Genomic DNA, 21,408 nt, shown 5'->3' with positions numbered 1-21,408 from the left:
CTTAACCAGCTGTTATTTTATGTATATGGAAGCAAGATTTTATTTTTCTAATTGTTTCGATCAAATGAAACAGATCTTTTCCCCGCCCATTCGAATTGTTTTTATTTGTTCACAAAGAGCATTGTATGTAACGAAATCGAATATTAACATAGAAATTTATCAGCAGCTGCTGATTTGGCTGTCAATCAGTATATGTTCAGGTTTTTCTTTCAACACAAAAGTGCAACTTATAATATAATGACACGTAATAACCGCATTCTAAATTTGGCTTTTAGGGTAACAATTAGGTACAATAAGAAGGATTATGAAAGCTGTAAAAATATGAATGAATAAATTTATATAACTTTCAGTTATCAAATTTCAAAGGAATATCCATTTTGACAGTTTACCGAACCTATTTTTATTGGTTTTCCATTATGCTTGTAGGTACGGACAGAATAAAGGACTTTTTTCCCAAAATATATTGTAAAAAATGCATCCAGAATATATTTTTTTCGTGATGTCTGTATGTACATGCGTACGTATGTATGTGTCTCACATAACTCAGAAATGATTAACCATAGAACATTGAAATTTTGTGTATGTGACTGCTAATCTAGTATAGTGTAATTTTGTGTATATGAGTGCAATATCTAGTTTGCAGTGGACAGTACTAATATACAAGTACTATACATCTACCTCTCTTACTTGGCTTAAAAGTTACATTATGAAGTCGCTAGGCTATACTTAATTTCATTACAGTTACTTCATAAATTATCTTTGATTTAATCCAAACCTGTGTGCTTCTGTAAACAGGAGTTAGTGCCGACTGTTAAACTTTATTTAAACTAAATAAAGGGTCCTTTACACCCTTTCCCTGTCTAAGTGGTACTTGCAAGCCATGGTGATAATTCACCAGTTGTTTATAAAAGTTCTGGCCTAATTTTATTCTACCTCAAAAGGCTAGATTCTACACATTTAACAGACCCTGCAAGAAATTGTGTGCATATCATTATCATTTTATTTATTGTTCTGTGGTATTACTTATTACTTTAAGATTAGCATATCTGCAATTTCCTTCTAATTTGTTATTGTGTTTAATTTACTCGAAAGAATCACATTTTAATGCATTATTACTGCTTTCGCTCATACGTGTGCATACTTTTATGAATTGTCAGTTGATTCTCGATGAGAAAAATGCATTATTAAATTTATCAATTATCTGTGTTTGTACAAAATCTCCAAAAATCTGTGTTTGTACACTGTGTTAATCATTCGGAAGAAGGAAACGTGAAAAACCAGCAGGTTACAGTTATACAGTCTACAGTTATACCTTGTAGAGACATTAGGATATTTCGAAGCTGGAGATGTGAAAATTAATAATGTCCTTGCCGGGATTTGAACCACGGACGCGTCGAGCGTGCTGAAGGCTTTCTAAGAAGGCGGGAGAAATACCTTATATACTCCCCCTTCTAGAGGGCGACTGGGGTTTCATGGGACCCAATCGCCAAATCCTGCTGGTAAAGAATCATCATTCACCACCTTTTAATTCGGGCACCACATTAGGTTAATTTGGAAGCAGGAGAGATGAAAAAGGAGCAATGCCCTCGCCAAGATTCGAACCTGTCGCTAACCTCTCGAATGTGCGTCGAGTGTGCTGACCAGTACACCACGAAGGCATGCTAAGAAGGCGGGAGAAATATCGTATAACCTTCACCAGGATTCGAAGTGTGGAATTTCCAATGCCAGTCAAACACACTTCCAGTTATACCAGGAAGGAAATTAATTCTTATACCTTCCTCCGGTCTCTACAATTATATTTATAAGCTTTTGTACAAAGAATAAAAGATAAAAGGTTTGGTTTCCGTACGGCTAGGCAGCTTCAATGCAAATCATTTGCTGTAATTTCTTAATGCTGAATACTGCAAGAAACCTTTAAAGCCTTGTTGGTTGACCTTTATTCCGTACTCGGATCAAGAATGCTTTAATGAGACATTAGGATCATATATTAGAGAAGTGTCCATGCTGTTTGTGATAGGTTGGAATTAATGTATGTAGTGTTAAGCTATATTATCGCTAAGAAAGATTCTGCAGAATCTCTAGTGTGTGACAGCAAAACTTCAATTATAAATTTACATTTTATCTGTTTTACAATAAACAATAAATTTACATTTTATCTGTTTAATAATCTCGTTACCCTCGATCCAAATTCTTTATACCCTATTAATGATGTTCATAAGCAGTACTGATGATAAGGGAGATAACAGTATTCGTAAAGCATTAATCGGAAAGTTCTTCATTGATGAATTTGCGGAGCCTCTCCTCGTATTGCCCATATACATGAAGATTATTGTGAGCTGCGCCTTGTATCCACAGCGGTTCCACAGCTCGTGAGCACAGCTTATGAAGAGTTTTGCCGTGGGATAAAGTGTTGACTTCATCATTGGTTCCGTGGATGACTAACACTGGACACGTTACCTTGCGGGCTTTTTCTGCGCTAAAATATATTTATTATTAATATCTACATATATTTATATAAATATAATATTTCATATAAAGACATGCTAAATTTCGAGTTAACTGTGCTGAATAAAATCAGGCATGGGTAGTTTTTTAATTTTTTAATTAGTAAGTATCTAATATTTCGTAATTTCTAAAATAAAAGCGGGTTATCCGATAAATACTTTTTCCCCTAAATGAATATAAACAGTGGTCTCAAATACCCGAAGTAATTCTTCGGCCCCCGAAGCAATTGTAAACGACCCGGGAACAAATTTCATTTATGCATTTCTTGTAATTACTTTTCTTACAGATTTGGAAATATAGGGAAATGGATTGACCTTATATGCGAACTATTATTAAAAGGAAAAAAGATAGAATGAATAAATTGAGGTTTTGTCTTGGTCACTTTATGCGTTCATTCAAGGCAAAGTAATTACGATAATTACTTTGCCTTTTACAATGAGTAAATTTAGTTGGCTTCTCGCAGCCGGTGACGTTTCAGTATTCTGATGTTGTTCTCTACGAGTGTTTCTGACATATACTTTCCTTGATCCTGTAGTTAGTTAGTTAGTATATATATAAATGTAGAATTTATTTACTAAAGAAATATTGATTATATTATCTCCTAATATAAATTTAGTAGAAGTATCAAAAAAGAGGGAACCCATATGTAAGAAGTTTAATTCCGAAAATTGTGTTTTAAAGTAACCGAAAATTGTGTTTTAAAGTAACCGAAAATTGTGTTTTAAAGGAAAACTTGTTTTAGAACTAAATGAATTTTAGATCATTTAACATTATATATATATAATATAACTTTGAATGAGAGACTGGATAAATTAGAAGATTCCTGCGCAATTTAGAAGATAACCGTTAAACGATGAGATGTTCATCTGCATCACAATTAATTAGAGAGAACTCTAATGCGTAGATTCACAAAAAAAAATAATAAGGGACGGAACACGTTCATTTATTCGTGAGCATTCTTGTAGTACAGATCTTTCTTGGGCTAGTAATGCACCCTCAATTTTTGTACGAGGGCATTTCGAAAAGTAAAGATACACCGTACGCCAGAGGAAAAGAAAAGTTTTGGTGATCAAGTTGGCAACACAGTTGTTAACCTTGAACCGTTAGCTTTCTCCTCGCGGTCGTTCGGCATTTCAACGTTCATTCTGGTTGCAGTAGGTCGTGTTTAAAATGGCTGCGCCGATTCAGAATTCCGCCAAATGCCAAGTGCGCTCCGTCATACGTTTTCTTCATGCAAAAGGTCAGCGACTAGCGGATATTCACAAAGAAATTGTTCCTGTTTGTGGGAACATTATGAATCGATAAAATGTAACGAAATGGAGTCATCATTTCTCTGAAGGTAGGACCGATGTTCATGACGAACAAAGAACAGGTGGGCGATCTGTGATCTCTGATGCCCTTCTTCAGACAGCAGATGAAGCAATTCGTGCGAATAGACGTCTCATATTGAAAGAATTGCATCAGATCATACCGGAAGTGTCAATGACAACTCTTTATGAAATTGTGACTGCCAAGTTAGGGTACAGGAAATTGTGTGCGCGCTGGGTTCCAACAGGCGGCAACCTTCTATGACTGTGGGATGCAAAAGCTTGTGCACCGACTTAACAAATGTTTGGAAAACGGGGGTGATTGTGTCTAAAAATAATAAATAATCCAGTTAATAAGATGTAACTGACGTTTTCTAAATAAATGTTTTTTTAAGGAATGCGAGCCATTGTATCTTTACTTTTCGAAATGCCCTCGTATATAGCAATTTGCATCTTAACCATGAAAAGCGCCGAGCGTTGTAGAACACATTTGACAGCAACAAGTGAAGCAAGGAAAAAAGGAATACGCAGTTAGTGATAATGTTATTTATAATAATAACTCATTTAATCTGATTGGCTCAGATTTCATCGCAATGCAGGTATGATTACATAACCGGATTAATTTTGAAAAACGTACTTTAGAAAACGTTTTTACTATTTTCAGAGGAGAGAGGACCGAACTTAAAACGAGGCGTTAAGGGGCTATTGCTAATTTGAAGCATAATTTACAGTTACATACCTCTTATCTTACATAATCCCCCTTCAACGAGAGAAAGACTTAGCGATCAAAATGGCCTCTTTTTAGAGAAAAAGCGTTAAAGTAGTAGTAAATGAAGAGGAACATAATTTGAAAAATACAAACCATAAAATTTTGCCCAAAATAATTACTTAAAAAATTCACAAATATAAATTTTGATATTATTTTAGCGTTCAATTGTAAATTCTCTAAAAAGGTTAAGTTTTTTAAATTCTGCAAAAGATCTGAGCAAATATTATAAAACAAATGTTCTGAATTTGGAACCCTAGGTCTTTCATGAAATAATTAAAAATATGAAAGATTCTTCCTTGAAAATCATACACACACATATATAATGAAAAAGAGGAAACCGCGTAACAATGCTGATGGTCACAGCGCATAGATAGTTTAATACGTATATACATATTTAAGAGGAAACTTGGCAGTCGAGGTGGATTTGGCCACAATATACTTAACACTTTAATCGTGCCTATTCAAGAACGTTTATTTTGTTAACTCTGTTGAGATAGGAAGAGAGCACAGCGAAATAGCGTCATTATATGAAGAGAGGGAGAAGCTAAAGTGCATAATTATCCATTACGGATGCTCACCAAGAGAAGGTTTTAGTTTGCGTTAGAAAGGTCTCATTTCTCAAAATTTTGAGTTCAGGTCACGAATGAGCTACGTCATCAGTATTACGCAAGCCATGTGACACAGATTAATATAGAAAAGGCGCAGTCCAGAAAAATTATTACTACTTTTAAAGTACAGAGAGGAAATACCCAAATTAAAAATGAAGAAATGAGAGGCTATTACTAAATTAAATTGTTCAGTTGATTTACATATTTTTTATCTTACATATTCTCCCCTTCAGAGAGGAAGAGGCTTGGCGACAGCGCACCCTTTTAGAATAAAGCATTAAAACATTAGGGAAACATGGAAAATACAATTTTGAAAAATAAAACATAAAATTTTGATCTAAATATTTTTTTTTAAATAACAAAGTTTTGTAGATTCATTTTTAACAATAAATGCAAACTGAAAATGTTATTGACATTTTGAAAGTCTGCAAGTTCATTTTTCTGTAAAAGTACTGTAAGGAATGTTCTAATGTTTTCAAGAAATAACTGGAAAATTCCTGGAACTGGAAAGTTCTGTAAAATCTTTGCTCGAATATTATAATCTGAATCATAATATTTTGAAATTCCTAGCTTTCATAAAAACTGTTAAAGTTTTTCATAAAAATTGTTGTTGTCAATATGAAACCAAAATTTTCTTTTACATGTTCCTGTAATTTGTATTCAAATTAATTATTTAACACTCATAAAATAATCCACATTTTCTTAGTTAAAAACCACATCAAATGTAATTTACAGCTTAATAAACATAGAAAAGTAACAAAATTCAGTACAATAAATAAAATAAACTTTTATAAAAATGGGCAGGTCCTCTACTATGCAAATCAACGTTACAACTTGCTGTAGACTGTAGGGAATACAACAGAACCTGAAAACTTCCGTTCCTTAATAAAAGTAACTGGCTTCTAGTATTGCATAATTATCAAAGTTTGCATTTATAACTTATGACCATAAAATTTTCATATTAATTGATATAAAAAAGATAAAAAATTTAAAATATAAGACATGTCTACTCAAGTTTAAATCTTTTAAATTTTATGAATAAATCATACATTGCTTTACAATAATAATATGGACCATAAAATTTTGTGAATATAAAATAAGAAAATAACTAAATTCCATAATTATATCTGTTTAGGGAAGGCTTTTAAGACTTTTCTAAACATAAAAATTTTTAATACGTTTGTTAATTACGTTACAAAATCACTAAGAAATTTCAAAATATTATAACGTAATTAATTTCTCATTCAAAACATCATTTGAAATAACATTAAAGTTATGCTCTCAATTATTAACGACATTTTTAATTTATTTGTTTTGTACAAACTGGAAGATCCTACAGTTTTCTCCTAATGCAAACATTTCCATCTTATGTTCAAATCCACATTAACGACTTAGTGTATACTCACTAATGATTAAGGGTTGCTTAGGTAGTTACTTATAAAGGTTATAATGTAGAGGTTGTCTACAATTAAAGGACCCTATTTCAACTGCCTACAAGCGAAGCCAGTTATCAGAAAATTGTGAAATTTTGTAGCGGGTTTAATGAAGGGTTGAGAATGTCTTTTAGAAAAGTAGTTACTAATAGTGTCACCAGACGGCGTTTTACTTTGAAAACCTGTAGTAAAAATGCAAGTTTTTGTCGACATCATGCAGCAGCTGTTATAAAACTTAGAAACATTCGCGGAGACCTTTTTTTTTTTTTTTTTTTTTTTTTTTTCAATGTGCTTGTTGCTCACAATGACGATAAGTGTACGAGATCGTGCTTTGTTAGAAAAATAGTTTTACCACTGCAATAATTCCGTAGTAGCTGCTATACGGAAATTTCGGACTTTGAAGGAGATCCAATAAATGTTAAAAATCTTTGGAAAATGATATCGAAATTAAGAAGCACGATCGTTTACTGTTCGTCCTGGAAGAGGAAGAAAATCTGTTTCTGCATAAACAGTACAGGAGGTTACGATCCAGTTCTGCAGGACACAGTTTTAAACTTTCAACTAGCAGTATCCGGCGTATAGAGAGGTGCTGGGTGGATCACGTTCAATTGTCCATAAGATCTTGCGGAATATCCTCCAATATTATCCTTTCAAACTTTCACTAATGTAGAAGTTGCTTTCACATGATTTTGACGCTCGACTCCGGATCCTCTGGTGGTATTTGTAACTAACGTTTTTTCGCTGAAAGACGTTCGCATCCCTTCATTCAGTCCACTGCAAAATTTCATAATTTTCTGTTTACTGGTTTCGCTTGTAGGCAGCTTTGAAAGAGGGTTCTTTATTCATAGATGCCCTTTATATACCTAGCTAGAAACGTATTTTCTTGATGCACACGTAACCAAGTTAAAGGGGGAAAAAATTGTATTTCTTGATTTATATCATTATTATTAGAATCCAGAAAACTTTGCGCATTGCATCTCCAACTAGGAATAAATTTCTACTCGAAGATTAAAATATTTAGTATTATTTTGTTTTCAACCGCAGTTTTGAATAAAGTATTCCCTAAGTAGTTAGTGACTGGTGAGTAAAACTTAACTCATTTGGACGAAAAAAAATCGACTTGTCGAACCTCTTCATAGCTTGTTGAGCATCGAATATTCATGCTTTCGTATTCAACACGACAATTTTTGGATGTCCTGTTCAAGTTTCTTCATTACATTATTTTTAACAATTCCGAGAGAATCTGAGAATTCTTTGGGAAAATGTAATTAGTACATATTTCTGCAAGTTGCACAAACAGCAACATTCTCTTAGCTTGTAATGTTGCGCGCTTCCAACTTGCACGCAACAATATTTGGTGACTGCTATAAACTGGAAAATATACAAAGTCTTGAGAAGGGTTTAAATCCCCTTTTTATTTAACTTAAGAAATTACCAATGCGTGCCCTTGACGCTCACAAACTACGCCGACCCGGCGGTAAAATAAAAATAAGAAACTAAAAAAAGAATAGTAACAAGTGACTAACTACGAGGCTCTCTAAACGTAACTAACCTCACCGCGTTCTAAGATACCGCTGATAATTCAGCAAACTTCTGAATATTTCGTTGAAAGATTTAACTATCTACTGAGGCAAGCCGAAACGCGTGGTTCTTTAATTTCTAACTAGCCACCTCCACGCTCGTGAAGCAAGAAAGCACACCTTCGAACTCGTTTCCCTTCTATTTAACTCAGATTACTTCCGCTGACAATTTGATTCTTGCGCGTTCTACTAAAATTTACATACTCTGGCATTGGCAATTCCAGGGGAAAGTAAGGCTTGACAGGAAAAATAGTTTAAACTTAAAATAAATGTTAGTTAAAATAAATATAAACCCTACAAGCTATACACAAATAAAGGCTGGCGGTGAGATGAACAGTTTAGAGCTTAAGAAACATTTAACGTTTACCTCTCACCTAGGAGCCAACCGAACTTGGAACTATAAGGTAAAATTAAGTTACAGTTTTCATACGAATTTCATTCAAAATACTTTTTTCCGCTCTATTCGATGGCGCAGACAGTCAAATTCTGATACATAAAGAATATAATGAAAATAACTAAACGTTTGACGAAGATATGCACGAAAGTCATTAAACAAAGATATGCGTTGTCCGTTAAACGAAGATATGCTCGAAAGTCGTTTAAAATCAAATTAAAAAACGTCTAAATCGAATTTTGAAGACATCGCTTCATCACATTGCATTATCATCGACAAACAGTTTGTGTATAAAATTTGGTCTCGATAGCATATCAAGAAATAGATTAAAAATTGATGACAAAATTTCAGCTATAGTGAAACACATATGAATAAATGCTTATAAAAATATAAATGAAGCGTTTATTTATTTTCATTATATTCTTTACGTGTTTAGCCGTACTTCTCGATATGTAATTTTAAATCTTATTTTATATCTTGGGTGTTAACAACCTCCAATTTTATGCTCCACTGTGAATGTTATTTCATATTTGTTCTCCAATTCTCCTCATTGAAACGATTGTCACACTTAGTTGCCAGAGCTGCAAACGTTTATGTAATATTTTAAAATATCTCGAAGGGCTTATACGATGGCTTCTTTACCAAGAAAGCACTTTATACACTTCAATATCTGTAATATACTGATTAAATGGTGATAATACCTGAGCATTTTCTGCTGTGAGTATTTGGATTAGATTATTTGTTTATCTATGAGTTTGAGTTGCTAGCATTCTAGGGCTCATGTGGCAGATGCCCATGTTAACAAGTACAGATGTCGAAATGCAAAAATCATGTAATTGTTGACTCATGCTGAAATACCTCTGAAATAGTATTTGAATACTTACCCTTTTCTAAGTGACAAATTTCTTTAACGAGCTCTCGCTGTTTATCATTAATGTTTTCCAAAATGTTCTCTTTAACGAGAAATTACAACGGTAAAGTTTTTCTAAAATGCTGTCTCTAACGAAAAATTACCACAGTAAAGTTTTTCAGAAATGTTTTCTCTAACGAGAAATTATCACGGGGAATTTTGTCTGATTTAAAAACTGCTTTCCTATTAAAATGGTCACACCCTAAGACTTTGTCTACATTTCCAATCGGCATGTTACAGATTCAGCTATTAAGTTTGTCAGTTCAGGCGACTGAGCACGACAACAACAAGGAAATGGCATTTAAAATTTTGCGTGCATCTTTTTAATCAATACTGTTCTGTTATACCGAGTCACATATTTTTGGTGGTCAATTTTTGGCGGCAATAATTTTAGTTGGCATCCAAAGATTTTCATTGACATATTCATAAACCTTATCTACTGGTGCGCCGAATTTTCCAACAATTCTTAAATATTACTGAGTTGTGGGTAATTAAAGTACTTACATATTATCCCTCTGACTATTGGCGGAAATTTCTCTTCCTCTAATTACTAGTGTTTACTTCTGAATTCTAAACGACACGATCATCCATAATTGACACTAAATCACGATAATTGGCCGGTCGATGGGACAGTACATTCGTGCTCGGAAAATAAGCAACAAACGCTAAAAGAAGAGGCGTAGAAAGAGGAATTAAAATATGCAATTTACATATTATTTAGTGATTGCATCACCGAATGCAAATAGGCAACTAAAATAAACATAAACGCCATCCCGTAGCCATACCACAACACCTTAAAAAGGCGTCTGCAGGACCTATGCATCAGTTCGCAAACAGCAACAGTCCCACGTAATCCGACATAGCCAAAGCGGAAAGCATGAGCCAACGACACCATTTGCACGATGAACGGCGTTAGAGAGCTGTAAGGATGTTGCAAGCTGGTGCAAGATAATCTGCTGTTGCTAGAGGGCTGAATAATCCATCGCAGTGTCCTCAACAGGCTGTGGGATCGTTACCAAAGGGATCAAAACCCTGTAGAAGACTTGGGTCTGAACGCCGGAGGATTACCACAACAGCAAATTATCTTTTCCTGTTGCTATGTGTAAGACGACGTAGGCACGTAATTTGTCGTCGCATCTCTCTAGTGCTGCAGGTGGCCCATATCCCGCCAAACTGTTTCGCGTCGACTGCATGAAAGGGGACTGTACACCCGACGACCTATGGTTTGTGTTCCTTTGTCCCCATCACATGTCAGAACATGGTAGAATTGGGGTTGGGAACATCACGGTTAGACACCAGAGCAGTGTGACTACGTACTCTTTACGGATGAGTCACTCTCGATTTAACATCCAGAATGATTCCCAAAGGGCAATGATATGGCGAAAGCCAGGGACACGCTGTTTGACTTCAAGCATCGTCGAAAGAGACCATTGCAGAGGAGCAGTCTTACTGGTATGGGTGGGATAGCAGTGATTGGCCGCGCGGACCTCTACGGGATTCCTAGTGGTTCTGTCACAGGCGTCCGATATTGCGAGAAAATGCTACACCCTTTTGTGGATATTTTTATAGAACAATGGGTGATATTTATGGAAGATAACACAAACCCGCATAGAGTTCGAATAGTCAGGAGTTATCTGGAGGGAGAAACTATTCCACATCTACCATAGGCTGCTATATCCCCGGCAATATGGGACTCCTATAGCTGCTATATCTGGACCAATATCCTAATTTGAATCCCATACAGCATGTGTGGGACATATTGCAAGACGCATAGCATGTCGTAGTTGGCCATCAGGCATCCTACACGAGCTGCGACGTGTATTATTACAGGAATGGAAGCTACTTCTACAACAAGCTATCAACGACACTATTGCCAGCTTGCCTCACCGTTGTCAAGCATGCATTGAGGATATCAAACCCGTTATTAGTGTGATGTTTCCATTGCACATTATTCCGACTCATTTAGTCTTCCACAATGTAATGATCGTAATACATGTGTTTTTGCATGTCTTTACTTTATTGTTTGCTGTGTAGTCTAGTAATGCCACATCACCCTCGGGTTTCAAGTGTTAACCGCACCCCAATGATTAATCGCCAAATATTTCAAGGTTCATTGTAATTTATGCTATTCTGAACATTTCCCTAGCTATTATTAGATAGTTTTCTTCCTTTAGAATCTGAGAAAATTTGTTCCTTACTTTTGATTTATATGGATCTCTGGAGCTTAGCTCGAAATAAAACGGACACAGTTCGCTATCTGCAGATTTACGCATACTACCGGGAAAACAAGAATGCCAACTTTCGCACTTAATGAAGCTATACGTCAAAGAAAATCGCATTTTTTGGAAGTATAACATCCGTACATGCCGAAAAAGTATTAGAATGCATGTAGGAAACTGCTTCGAAGGAGGTCGAATAACATTCACAACAACTCTTCGTTTCATATATTGCTGGTGTGAACGGTAACATTGGTCAAGTTCTGCAAAAGGGAACTAAAAATTACCGATAAAACGATAGTGGATTGGAACAACTATCTTCGTGAGAAGTGCATTCTTGAAACGGTGACAGCAAAAAATGAGGAAATCTTCGGCATCGGATGCATTGTGAAGATCGACGAAAGCATGTTCACGCGATACAAAAATAATGCTGGAAGAATGCTGCCTCCACAGCGCATTGTTGGGGGCATTTTTTGCGAAACTAAAGAAAGATTTCTTGTAATGGTCCCCGATCGTAGTGCCACTACACTAATGAATGAAATTAAGGAGAACATTAAAGAAGGAACAACCATCTTTTCCGACTGTTGGAAGATGTTTAAAGCAGAACTCGAAACATCTGGGTATATCCATTATAAAGCAAATCACAAACATAACTTCGTCGACCCTGAAACTGCCACACACAAGCAATATATAGAACGAATATGAGAAAGTGCTAAATGGCGAAATAAAAAGGCACCGTGGAACAGTTCGCCACCACCTCGAGTCCTTTCTAGCGTAGTTTCTCTGGAGCAAAAGACAAGCTATAAATGATATATTCGATGTCCTCCTAAAGACAATCGCTAAATATTTTCTGCTGGAAACTAGTATTCGCTAATAGGGTGCTTTTAATACTGAAGAACTCTAACCTCTTGTTTCCAGCTTAAACATAATAGTTTTTGTTTCATTCCATTTGTTGCTTATTTTTTAGTATAAGTACCGTAATTACCTCCGATAAAATTTTTTGCAGTTCTGGTTTTAGCTATTCTTTTGAAGATTGAGAAAATACTCCTGTATTTGTTCCTTGACAGATGCCATCGACAATTTTTGTTCAACTACATGAATTAGTAAAAATATAAGTTTCATTAGCAATTTTTTCCTTTTGCATGGCATTAGTTTGCATAGTAATTCTCTCAAGTAAATTCACGTTTTCTGAATTAAATTTTTTATTTTCACCTTTAATTCCTAGATTTGATTTTTTTTTTTTTTTTTTTTTTTTTTTTTTTTTTTTTTTTTGCGCCAAAAATATGTGTTTCGTCATAACTGATAAACATCCTTTCATCTATTAAAATTATACTTGCATAAGTGTATACCTGTTGAAAGAACTTATGCAATCGCTACGTGGTTTACCATAACAGACAACAAGAACTGTCGATGCGATGGGCGCATGAAGTATTACACCTGCACACGAAACTTTAGAAGCTAGATCCAAGGTGGCTGTAGCTCCAATATCTTGTCCATATAAAATTATATTTTCTGGGTTTGGTCTAGTTAAAGCATAATTCCATGCTGCTCGTATGTCCTCATAAAGATTTTCCTCGGATGGTTTGCCTTCACTGTGACCGTATCCTGAGTAATCATAAGTGACTATATCACACCCTGTTACAAAACTCAGAAATGCACAAAAGCTATGCATTTGCCCAATATCAGTACTCCTCCCATGGCTGTAGATTAGAGTATAACGAGCTCTAATAGAACATGTCAAGAACAGAACAACTATATCATTCCCTAGGGTTGTCTTGATAAAGCGAACATCCTGTTTCATAATTTTCATCATGCCACTAGTGTCAACTTCAGATGACATTTTCAAAATGTACTCAGACGGTCGTGTTTCTATAGGCAGAACTTCGTAAAAAGGTGGTGAAGGCGGCTTTAAAACTACCTTTTTTGCAGTACACTTTAAACAACAAAAGCAACTGCTGAACTTCTTGAAAATTTTGTCTTTGGGCATTTTTTTGGACCGAAAAGGATAAAAAGAAAGCTCTTTAGGAGCAGATGTAGGACTAATTTGAAGATTGATGTAAACAAACGTATTTCGTTACGCGCATAAAAGAGCATTGCCATACTTTCGTGCGGTCAATGCTCATTTATTAGAAAAGTTTAAAAAAGATAACAATATCTAAAACCATATTTAATTGCTAAATTGCAGCAAACATGTCTTATGATATAATCTAAACGTGATTTCTTAAATTAAATTTGGCATCATTTGTTTTGAATGCAAAATATGCCCTGTGTTATTTCTATTATTCTGTATTAACAATTTAATTTTGATGTTAGCGCTATTAAATTGGCAACACAACAAAATGTTTTGATTCTAAATGCTGAAGTTTAGAATTTTTTAATGTAACTGTATGTTTGTTTTGAATATAAGCCGTGTAATCAGAAGGTGGACGTGTTACATAAACTATCTAGTATTTTTATAAATGACTCATTGGTTCATTTATAAAAAATATACTTGAGTGCCTCGAGTTGTCTCTTGAGGACCTTTACAAGTCTCCTAAGCTAGTTTTCGATTTTCTGAAGGTGAATAGACTCGTGGACCACGTCTAGTATATTCCTAGACAGGGAGATTAGTAACAACAACAACAACATTATTTTTATTTATCAATAATTTTATTTTGATGTTATTATTCTCGGATTGGCAACGCAAAAAATGTGTTTTAATTCTAAAAGCTGAAGTTTATCATTTTTAAATTCACACGGCGTTATGTAAGCCAAGGGTGAATAAAATCTGCTCTGAAGTAAAGATGTAATGATGAACAAGTTACCAAACTCTGAATTGCATTAAACTTTGGAGTCAGAAATTTTCGGGTAATCAATTACTTGAAACACACTGCGACTTTGTGGAGATCCGGACTGATCTTTGAGTCAGTTAAGTAGAATAAACTTTTCTAATTTAAATTCAAAATAATATAGGAATTATAAAATAATGAATGGATTAGTAAGAAAACGGTGCTACTTTGGTAGACGGTTGCACGGATATTTGGAGATTTACTTTGGCGCAATTGATGGCGCGGTTTTTACAATCGTCAGCCATCTTGAAAAACGTTGTTTTTACGTATTTTGCGCATAGTAAAGTATTCGAAACTTTAAAAAAATAAATATTGTTAGAAATAATGGATTAATCTTTTGTTGAAAAAGTTGTTTTTTTAAAATGTAAATAAATACATTTACTACGAGTATAAAATACTAAAGTAAAGTTAAATTATTACTTTCATATAGTAAATAAATAGAATAAAAGGTGCTTTTCATTTCGCCTGCGCAAATCTCACCAAGCAGACTTTGTTGGCGACAGCATGCAATGTACACATAAAAAATGTTAATAAATGTTAGTTCTAAGAATTTTTTATTTTGAAAGCATAAATATTTTAATATGATTTGAATTTTTGTAAAAAGCCAATAAATAAAGACAGTAAAGATCCTTTCCTTATTTCAATATAATGAATATTGAATCTTGTAGGAAGAATAAAGCTAATTTTCAGAATAAACAAAATACTTTTATTTAAATTTCAAAACAGAACCAAAAAAAATAAATATTGCAGCTCTAAACTCTCAAAATTTTAAACTCTTAACTACTGCAGTTAAAACTCTTACAACTATTAAAAAAAACTCCCAATCTTAAACTCTCTAAAACAAAATATATATAAAAATCTTTCGAATCCTCTTCTTGTTGCCACACCGTAAAATGCAAGTTCTTGTCCTATTATTTATATTTCACGTTCTCTTTAAGTCACGATCTTCACAAGTCATGATCTTTACAAGTCACGATCTTTACAAAGACAATTTGTAAAAAGACATTAATTTAAGAATTTACTGTGCTTTCATGGTTCAACAGCCTGATTCGCCGGTTCGTATCACGTGACTCCAAGTGATCTCATCTCACGTAAACTACGCTCCAAAAATCTAATTCTCTCAGTAATTATCTACATTAATTTCAAGTTAAATCTTAATTTGAAATACAAGTTTAAATGCACGAATTATTTCAATTCGTACGAATAGCTTACTCAGAAATTATGTAAAACCGCAGTGCTTTACTTCGCTTCTTTTTTAGTGGTAGGCTTAGACAGATTTCTGATGACTTCTACTTTCTCAGGATCTGGAGAGTGAGTGCCAGAACCTATTACATGTCCTAGAAACTTCACGTGGCTCTTTCCGAAATCACACTTTTCTAGATTTGCGGTTAGACCTGCGTTTCTCAGTGTCTGAAACACTTGGTCGATGTGATAGAGGTGGCCATCCCAAGTTTCAGAAAATATTGCCACATCATCAATATATGAACGGCAGTAGTTCTTATGGTTTGCAAGCACCTTATCCATCGATTTTTGGAAGGTACTTCCAGCATTTTTCAAACCGAAAGGGAGAACTTTCCATTGGTAATGGCCGGAATGAGTGATAAATGCTGTGTAGGGTTTAGCTTCTTCTTTCATAGGAATTTGCCAATATCCCTTGGTTAAATCGAGAACTGTTATGAATTTGGCTTTCCCTATTTCGAATAGTAAATCTTTAGCAATTTTCATCGGATAGGCGTCCGGAATTGTGAAGCTATTTAAAAGCCTGAAGTCTATGCACAGTCTAACGCCGCCATTCTTTTTTGCAACACATACTATAGGATGTGCCCAGTTACTGTCACTGGGTTCTATAAGATCCCATTCTAACAGTTCTTTAACTTGACGATCGACTTCCTCTTGAAGTGAAACAGGAACACGGTAGGGCCTCAATCTTTTCGGATTACATCCTTCTGTAACCTTGATGTCATGACCATCAACATTGGCTTGACCAGGTTTGCTACTGAAAACATCTACATAAGATTTTAGTACTTTAAATAGTCCTTCCCGTTGGTAATATTTTAAGTCACCTTTCAAATTTTGTAAATGGGTCCAGATATCATCAGCAGATTTATTCATAAGATCTGCTGGTGCATAGTGGATATCTCCAAACTCTTCATCTTGGTCAAAAATGATACCAACGTGATCTACACGAGCAATATATGGCCTTAACTTATTTATATGGAGTTCCCTAATACTTCCGTTTTCCATTTCGATTTTGGCAGAGTGTGGCCTGGTAAGTTTGATCACGGTAGCTGGTCCTTGCCACGTGTTGAGCAATTTATGTGATGATGATGGCATTAACACGAGGACTTTGTCCCCAACATTGAAAGTCTTTTCTTGAGAACGTAAATTGTATCTTGAAGTGTACTCTTCTTGAGATATTTTGGAATTTGCTGATGCAATGTCATGAGCTTTTCTTAATTTTTCTAAAAGGTCTTGTAGATAATTTTCAATTGAACGGGAAGCTGTAACTGGAATGCTACGTTCACCTGTCCATATTTCTTTCAGCAAAGATAATGGTCCTGGTGGTATTCTTCCATATACCATCTGGAAGGGAGACAAACCAGTGGTGCTATGTGGCACTTCTCTGTAGGCAAACAGGAGATAGGGAAGATTCAAATCCCAGTTTCTGCCATGTTCTTGGATATTTTTGTTCATCATCTCTTTTAAGGTTCTATTCCAACGCTCGACAGCACCCATACTCTCGGGGTGTCCTGGAGTGGAGAATCGTGGAGACACACCAAGTAAGTTCTCAAAGGCTCGGGTGAGTTTGGCTGTGAAATTAGTTCCCTGGTCGGAACAAATCACTTTTGGAAATCCAGTTTGAGTAAAAAACCTCATCAAAACGTTGCATGTTGTTTTCGCACTTATGTCTTTGACGGGGGTGGCTTCTGCCCATCTGGTGCATAGGTCAACAGCACATATCACAAACCGATGACCTCTCCTGGATGGAGGTTCTAATGGCCCGATACAATCCACGCTCCATACTTCAAAGGGTGTTTCCGGCCTAACAATAGGTTGAATTGGGATTCGATCTTTGTACGTAACTGTTCTCCTCAATTGGCATTCTTTACAACTTTCACAGAATTTTTTAACATCTTGCTTAATAGTAGGCCAAAAGAATGAGTACTTGATTCGTTGAATTGTCTTTTTCTCACCGAGGTGGCCGGCAAGAAGGATTTCATGTGCCATTCTTAGGACTTCCCTTCTTTTTTCTAAAGGTAATACAACTTGCTTAATGTTTTCACCACAGATATATTCGGAATGAAGTAATATGCCATCATCGAAAGTATATGAATTTTGATTTTTATTTGCCCATTCAAAGCATTTTTTCAGAGTTTCGTCTTGTTCTTGATGTGTCTTGAATTCTAGTCTTACCTTGTTCGTTGTTTTCAGAGACTCTATGTTTTCTTGGGAAATCTGATTAACAACAGCCAAATTTGTAGTAATGTCTTCAACTGGTGAGGGTTTATCATCTGTCTCTTTGTACTCTAAGGGGGGTGCATCCCAATGACGATCACAGTTCCACAGTTCGATATTTCCACAGAGTGTTTCATAAGCTGAAGAACTCAATAGCAAGTCGGTAACTAGCTTTTTTGAAACAGCACACGTAATGGACACTCTACCGTGAAAATCATCGTCAATTTTCATCTGGAAAATCTTTAGTGGAGTAATTTCGTTTTCACCAAAAGCAGAAGATATCTCTATTTTACTTTCTCCTTCGCAAGGTATGTTGTCAACCAATTTCTCACGGACTACTGAAATTTGTGCTCCCGTGTCTACGATTCCATTTAGAATAATATCTCCACATTTAACTTTGACCAGTTTTAATTCATCTATGTTTCTAGATACGTCCACTGATTTTGAGACAGGAATAGAGATCTTGGCAGTTAGCACTTCTGGTTTTTCTTTTTCTGCTAGGGGTGCTTGTGTTTGTATTAAGTTGTTTTGTGCTGTTGCAGAAGCACTTCTTGGTATCCGATTTTTGGTACATAACTTAGATGTATGACCTTCTTTTCCACAATTATAGCAAGTTAATTTGAAATTAGTCTTTTGTGGTTCGTCACTCTTACGGGATGGGTACACTCTTGGCGTGTTTTCAGCGTACAGCGATTTATTTCTGAAAGCTCTTTCTGGAAGTGGAGAACGAGGTTGCCATTTTTTATTAGTTCTGTCTGCTGATGGATTACCACCATTCTGTTTTGAGATATTACGAACACTGTCATATTCGTCAAGTTTATCAGCTAATTTGGTTGGAGAAACGAATTTCGCCCAGTCGTCAAGAAGATGGTCTCTTACTTCATAGGGTACTCTTTTCTTAATTTGGTCAGTAATAATCAAGTCTTTTAACGCGGCAAAATTTGTGATTTCAAGACCATTGATCCATTCTTCAAAATAACTTGTAATTTCGTAGCAAAAATCTCTCCATGATTTTTCAGCGCTCTTTTGGTGCATCACAAATTTTTTTCTAAAGCTTTCAGGATTTAATTTAAATATCTTCAATAAAATGGCCTTAATGTACTCATAATCTTCAAAATTTTCTTCAGATTCCCTACCAATTAATTGAATGATTTCAGATGGCATTAAAGTCAATAAACATGAAACCCAATCTTTAGGATCAATCTTTGTCCTTTTAGCTTGTCTTTCAAATAAGGATAAATAAATCACAATATCATCGTGTCTTAAATTGAATTTGGGAATAAGCTTAATTAAATCAAAATTATGATGTCCATTTTCATTTGTTGGTGGAGTTTGTGTTAGTCGAACACGAGATTCAATTTCGAGTTTCCTCAATTCAAATTCCATTTGCTCTCTTTTCTGCTGTGCTTCTAATTCTTCTTTCCTTCGTCTTTCCTCAAGCTCTTCTTTCTCCTTTCTTCGCTGTTCCTCTTCTTTTCTTTTCCTCTCTTCAATAATCGTTAAAAACACTTCTTTAGCAAATGCTTCATCATATGTATCACTTTGAATTATTTCATTTTTTATCGCCACGATTTTCATACTTGGATCTACTTGAATTTCTAATTCAGCAGCTAAAGCCAGCAAATCCTCTTTTTTCCCACGTCCCATAAAAGCCATGTCTCGATTTTATTCAGCCAATAGACTCTTAGTTTTATAAAAAAAAAATTTTTTTCTCTTTTCTTTTTCTATTTAAATATAATTCACAATGAATTTAATTTTATTCGGCCCGAAAATCAATCAGTGGAATCAATACTTAATGTGTTGTTCACTTACTCTGGCGAGTCAAACGAAATTACATTTGAACACTGGCGTATTCATTACTTTGAAAATTTACATTTGAACACTGGCGTATTCATTACTTTGAAAATTACATTTGAACACTGGCGTATTCATTACTTTGAAAATTACATTTGAACACTGGCGTATTCATTACTTTGAAAATTACATTTGAACACTGGCGTATTCATTACTTTGATAAGTAAATAAACTAAGATTCCATGACGGAAACAATAATTAACTTTTCATAATCTTAATTAACTATTTTACGTTTCCAAGGTAAATTGATCTCTCACCTGAGTTATTTTGGTTCGTAATTATATGCGGGGAAACTCCGATCCTACCGGCTGCGCCAGTAAAGATCCTTTCCTTATTTCAATATAATGAATATTGAATCTTGTAGGAAGAATAAAGCTAATTTTCAGAATAAACAAAATACTTTTATTTAAATTTCAAAACAGAACCAAAAAAAATAAATATTGCAGCTCTAAACTCTCAAAATTTTAAACTCTTAACTACTGCAGTTAAAACTCTTACAACTATTAAAAAAAACTCCCAATCTTAAACTCTCTAAAACAAAATATATATAAAAATCTTTCGAATCCTCTTCTTGTTGCCACACCGTAAAATGCAAGTTCTTGTCCTATTATTTATATTTCACGTTCTCTTTAAGTCACGATCTTCACAAGTCATGATCTTTACAAGTCACGATCTTTACAAAGACAATTTGTAAAAAGACATTAATTTAAGAATTTACTGTGCTTTCATGGTTCAACAGCCTGATTCGCCGGTTCGTATCACGTGACTCCAAGTGATCTCATCTCACGTAAACTACGCTCCAAAAATCTAATTCTCTCAGTAATTATCTACATTAATTTCAAGTTAAATCTTAATTTGAAATACAAGTTTAAATGCACGAATTATTTCAATTCGTACGAATAGCTTACTCAGAAATTATGTAAAACCGCAGTGCTTTACTTCGCTAGTGCATTCTCATTAGAATTGATGAATTTAACCCTTAACTTTGTCTTTCTATATTTTCGCCTTCCGGTAAGAGGCGTGATTGCATGCTAATTGACTTAATTACTGCGAATGGTCTTAGGGCATAAAATTTAACTATCTAGTAAAACTTCTATGTAATTGAATGCCAGTATTGAAAGAAACAATCAATCTGATAAGAAATGGCTGCGACTTGTTTTGAAAATGAAGCGTAAAAGGTTACCAGCGAAAATATTCCGTTTGGCATCTGTTGTACCATTATTGGCGACTTTATCGTTTGCTCCGGCAAAACGGAAATGTACTAATTTAACTAATAATAGGCAATGTTAGCCATACATGTTTTCTGCTGAAAACTGTCTGGCACGTGTCGTCCTGTAACGAAAAAAAAATCTGTTTCCTTTAGTCTCATACTCACTTATATTACAAATCACCAATGTAGTACAATAAATTTATTACGAGCAATTCAAATTGATTTGACAGCACTTCCTTGATATGCTGCTTGAAGCTGTTTTCAAATGTCCTGCTAATGACGTGATATGCATCCGTTTGGTAATATTTCATAAAACAGTCACATGTTTACTTGTTTTC

At 34.8% G+C, this 21,408-nt stretch overlaps 1 pseudogene; it reads right to left on the bottom strand.

Moving 5' to 3' along the window:
• Positions 1-13,007: 13,007 nt before the first annotated feature.
• Positions 13,008-13,727, bottom strand: LOC118190313 (alpha/beta hydrolase domain-containing protein 17B pseudogene; annotated as a pseudogene).
• Between the last annotated feature and the right edge of the window lie 7,681 nt (positions 13,728-21,408).

Source organism: Stegodyphus dumicola, chromosome 9 (assembly GCF_044657685.1).
Source record: "Stegodyphus dumicola isolate Sdum_Otavi_A_Nest chromosome 9, ASM4465768v1".
NCBI lineage: Eukaryota > Metazoa > Arthropoda > Arachnida > Araneae > Eresidae > Stegodyphus > Stegodyphus dumicola.
Note: the sequence above shows the minus strand (reverse complement) of the source record. Positions and strands in the feature narration are given on the sequence as shown.